At 36.1% G+C, this 5,643-nt stretch overlaps 1 long non-coding RNA gene across 1 annotated transcript in view; it reads right to left on the reverse strand.

Annotated features, from left to right (window-relative positions):
* LOC118743072 overlaps positions 1-5,643 on the reverse strand; it is a 94,143-nt gene that overhangs the window by 59,538 nt on the left and 28,962 nt on the right. The gene's annotated exons all lie outside the window — the stretch shown is intronic.

Here is a 5,643-nt window from a genome sequence, read left to right on the forward strand (position 1 = left end):
ATTAAAATTTTGGCAAATTATGAAGAGACCAAGCGAATTCGAGAGCCTGGCTTACATATATAGAGGGTGTGGCCGAACAAATGTGTAAGCAGCATAGTCAGCTCGCAGCGTGTGCTGGCAAGTTGTAGCAGCAAGTCGATAGGGGTTGAGCCAATAAAATGACTCGCCTTGTCTGAAACTTTGTTTGGCCTCGAAAAATTCTTCCAGTTTGAACAGAGCTTAAATTATTACAAAAGGGGAGTTCAAAAATCAGACATGGAAAATTTCTGTCGTATTTTCGAAATGTTAAACAGATTTGACGGCCGCTGTGGTGTGGTGGTAAGCAGTGTGCCGTCGTTCCGAGTCGGTGTAAAACTGTAGGTCCCTCCATATTTAAATTGGGTGCCACTTCTATCAACTTACGTCAGCGAACGTTTAGTACATTCAAGGCTTTTCTTCACGAAAATTGAGTAAAAATGCTGTCAGAAAACTTCAAAATGCATCTTGTTGTTCAACTATGGGTATTAAAGTTTTGTGAGTTAAAAACTAGAAAAGAGAAAATGTCAAAGATTCAAAGTCCAAATTGTTCATATAATGAAACTAGTTCATAGTTTTTTTCTTATTACTTGTAAAATAAGCATTTCTAAAATATATGTATATTTTGATTATTTTTCGGTTTTTTTTTTAGTGCGTTCTTTTGCCTTTTTTGTAATTTCTAGTGCCTTTTCCTGCCTATTTCACTATTTAATTTTAATTTTTTATATGTTTTTAGGTCCTATAAATCCGTTTCCTGGTGAGTATATATCACTTTTCAGCTGTCATAAATCAATTACAAAACTTTTAAATACCTGATTTTTCTGGCTTGCAGTCCATTATGTATCAGCGTTGATTTTTAAAAATCCAATTATTATACATGTTATTATTTGGCCTCATAAAAATGTGTGTCCATCATCCAATTCGATTCCTTGTCATCTTGTGCTCTTTCCTCTTACTTTCTACTTCTTTCATCTGTCAACCATATACATTAAATGTGCTCTTTGTTACGCGCATTCCCGCTTATCCACTGCCTTCTGTAAACTCTCGAGTAATACTCTCTTCAGAAATGATTGAATTAATGTAGTCCTGAAATTTCTAAAGACCATGCCACTTATCGAAATCGCCATACAATTAAGCGCACAAACGCCCGCCTAATCAGCGATTATGTCGAAAAATTGCCTTTGTTGCTTAAGTATCCATAAATTGACTGAATTTGATGCGAAAATAAATAAGCCAATCCTAATAAAGCTTGTAGCTGAGGCATAATTGGTGCAGCACTAAATGGTTGGCGGATGATACTTGATATTTTAAGTAATTGCCTCAAAAGTCGACATTCTATGTAAATTTACGCAATTTCCATTTAATATTGGCTAACTTAAGTTTACATTGAAACGAGTAGCCAATAAGTAAGGTTTCTTTTACAATTTTTGGAGCAGGAACAAACACATACATACATACGATAAAAATGTGGAAAAGAGGAGTTACATATATTAAATGCGAAAAAGTGTGCAAACAAATGCATATTGAATGTAACTGGGTAGGAATAGCAATAGCTGGTCTAAGTAAATTGAAAATGAAATGTAATGAGATTTTGGTAGATAATATATGTATACATATGTATGTACCCAGCAAAAAATATGACTAATCCGGGATGACTCCGGGAGCAATCGCAAAGGAACATGCGACTAATACCACTTTTGATCTCTTTATATGGAATGAACTGTTCGCATTTGTTCGAGCATGTCCTATGAAGAGACTAATTGTTCACCCGAAAGGGTATAAAAAGCGCCTAGTCACTTTAAAAAAATAAAAATAAAAATTTGCGCCAGCTGAGATTCGAACCAGGTTGCTCAGTTTGGTTAGGCGAATACTCTCTCTGTGTGCCAACGCCGCACATGAAATTTCATTGACTAAGTGCGTACATATCATTAAATCGGTAATAGTACCCGTTAGAGATGAGTTGAGGACTAATTGATCTCCAATTGTACCCATAAGGAATGGGTCGAGACTAATTGACCTCCATTAGTACCCGTATGAGACTAGTTGCGACTAATTAATTCCCAATCGTACCAGATTGAGAGTAATCTCGGAATACTCTCTTTAGAGATTAGTCGCACAATTTTTTTCAGGGTAAGTATCATGTACCTAGACATACATACATATGTGTACGAAATGAGAGTTTGTATGAGCTGCATGGAGAACGAAGACAGAATCAACTTAATATTGATATTTGGCAAAGCTAAAACGCTGGGTCACAAAAAATGAATGCACTTCTTATTGCTTTGCTGTTTTAGAATTGTTTGTGAAAGGAGTAGAAAAATGAAGAGTAGTTTACCTACTTAAGATATTGAAGTTGTATCGTAAAGTGTTTCAATTAAAGACATATAAGACAAAAAAGAAATGCAAGCAATAACGAAAAAACAAGACAAATATATGTAACAATAATATAGCAAAGAAAAATAATAAAAATTGACGGAAGGACAAATTGTATAAAAACGTTTTTTGGTATTCTTTTATTACTCTACTTCTTTATTGGTGCCGCCTAAGCGATTTTGGTAGAGTCCAAAATAGCACGCCAGTTGTTTCTCTTCTGTACCAAGTGGAAATGCCTGGTCCTTCCAACGTAGAGGATGCCTTCCTTCATATTTCTCTGTTACCAGCATAGCAACCCGCGTTAAATACTTGCAGAGCTGGAGCGTTTCTGTCCATTCGAATGACATGACCTAGGCAGCGTAGCCGCTAGATTTTAATTCGTTGCACTATGCCTACATATGTATATCGTTGTAAAGCTGATACAGCTCATCGTTAAATCGTCGGCGGTGGTATTCGCCATCGCCAACGCGTAAAGGCTCTGTAAATCTGCTGCAAATTCTTTCTCTCGCAAACTCCAAGATATCAGTCAAAAGTAGCACTTGTTGGCAAGAGTGATTCTCCGTTGGATTTCCATGCTGATATTATTATCGGTGTTAATGCTGGTTCCCAAACGACCCCGTCTGTCTACTTTTTCAAACTAGTAACTGTCAACAGTGACGTGGGTACCAAGACACTTATGCTCGGACTGTCTGTGTGATGACAGGAGAGACTTCGTTTTGTCCTCGTTCAGCATCAGTCCGAGAAGGCAGAACAGACGTAGCCCCGGTTTTTACCGATAATATCGATGTCGTCGGCATACGCCAGCAATTTTACGCTCTTGTAAAGTATTGTGCCCGAGCGATTCAGTTCTGCTGCTCTTATTATCTTTTTCAGCATCAGATTAAAGAAATCCCATGAAACGGAAACCTCGTTTGGTATCAAACGGCTCGGTCACGTCGTTCCCAATTTTGAAGGAGCTGGTGGTGTTGCTCAACCTCATTTTACACAGCCGTATTAGTTTTGCGAGGATACCAAATTCAGACATCGCGGAACAAAGACAATTTCTTCGGACTGTCCAGAATTTAAAAAGTTCGGTGGTCCCATCAGGGTATGCTAGACCGGAATGATGTTTATTTATAGTCACAAGGTGGGCGTTTTTAAGGCAAAAAAATTGGGGTATCATAAACCCAAAAATAATGCATAATTTTAGTAATCTACTTATGCTAATAAACACATTTAAATATACATACATAAGTGCATTAGGGTACATCACAAAAGCAGTTGCGGTTTTCCAAAGGAATTATAAAATGTAATACATACATTTTAAGACTTCCAAAAAAAAGGAAAAATATTACTATTTACATGAGCAAAACCGATTTGAAAATAGTTCAAAAAACGTAATTATTTTCATTCCGTCGATACAATTTTTAGAAAATTGTTTGCAGCCGTCTTTTATCTTCTGAGGATATTTTTTTAGAAAAACAAATTTTATTTATAACAAACTCCATTTTCATAGATATTTTCAAATAGGTCCAGCTCACGTAATAACAAATTTTATATTTCCAATGGAAAACCCGCACCCATTTTTTTGTACGGAGAGCGATGCACCCTAATGTACATACAAATCAATAAACGTTCATCACTTAAACTCTTGAACTGACTGGTATACATATTTATACCGCAATTTCGAGGCGAATGAACGCATTTCCCACCGCAGCAATTTACCAACATAATATTCCCAAGGAAAAAACAAACAAAAAGTTAAACAACGAAATTCAATGAAATTATCGAAAGATTGCTGCCATTTTACTACCAATAAATATGTATATATGTATGCTTATATGGATATGTACCCTGAAAGGAATGTTTGTATATGGTTTCACCCAAGCCAACAACGAGCAATGAATGTAATACTACATACTTACAAACCAAGCACATAGCCACCCAAGGTATGATTCCATGAGGCGAGCATATCAAATTGTGTATGATGAACGTTGGCTGCTGACTATAAGCAGAATATGAAGTTCGATCCCAGCAATGAAAGCTACTAGTCCCTGACTTGCTTACAATTAGTTTACTTTGAAATTTCGCTAGCTCGTCTTTTATCAAAATGTCAGCTCTTAATTTACCATCATCAACGCTTTACCAGTTAACATACCGGTTAGCCTCCGCATTAATGAACTCCAAACTCAATTTCAACCTTCATATTTATTAATGCTGCAGTCAATAAAGCCAAAGGCGTATTTGCATTTTTAAAGTGATGGTCAAAAGAGTTCAAAGATCCAACTGTTAAAAAAGCTCTTTTTACCCCTTAAGTTAGACCTACATTTATCAGAATATGGATCTATTGTTTGGAATCCCTGCTACCAAGTTAATTCAGAAAGGATTGAATCCATTCAAAAACAATTCTTGCTTTTGCACTGCTTGATTTTAACGGGGATTCTGGGTATAATCTGCCTTGTTACACTAGTCGTCTAAAGCTCATTAATTTGCCTACACTCGCAAGTCGTAGAGAAATGCTAGGTGGAATATTTATCGTAAAATTCATGACAGCCATGATTTATAGCCCGACCCTTCTGACCGAGGTAAACTTAAAAAAAAATCCGTTTGTCATGCGGACTGCATCCTTCGTGTCGGTTGGGCAAGAAAGGAGGGAAAAACCGTTGGGATTAATTAATTAGAAATCAGTTGAAAAAAAAGTGGTAGATAAATTTCCATTCTGCATATTTATTTTTCTGGGCAATACTGTTCATTGCACAATGACTAGCAGTCGGGCATAATTGTCACGTCTATTTGAACAACTGTATCTATATATGCATGCCAAGCCATAAAAGTACCTACATATCGCAAACCGTCTTAAAAAACGAGGCACAACTAAAAAAAAAAAATGTGGGTAGATTTTTTTTTGCAATTCGTGGGATTTTTCTCAAATTAATGTAAATATTTTTTTCTTGAATCTGTACGATCCCCAAGCAGTTAAATTTCCATATCTGATTTCTGAGTTGTGCCTCTTTTGAAGACTGTGTGCGATATATATATTTCGCCGTTTAAAGTACAAAACCGCCCATGGAGTTAATCCAAAACCGCGTATTGGAGCCCAAATTTTACAGTAAAGAGTTAAAACTATATTTTTTCTTAAAGGGTCCGGCAATCTCATTTCAGGCTAGTTTTATAAACAGATATTTTAGTACGTATGCACATGGCACTTATGCATTAAAAAGAACATTTTCATAAAAATGTCGCCTAAGTTTTTTCATGTGTTTCTGAATAAAATAA

Source organism: Rhagoletis pomonella, unplaced genomic scaffold (genome assembly GCF_013731165.1).
Source record: "Rhagoletis pomonella isolate Grant_MI unplaced genomic scaffold, Rhpom_1.0 Rhpom_scaffold_00007, whole genome shotgun sequence".
Taxonomy (NCBI): domain Eukaryota; kingdom Metazoa; phylum Arthropoda; class Insecta; order Diptera; family Tephritidae; genus Rhagoletis; species Rhagoletis pomonella.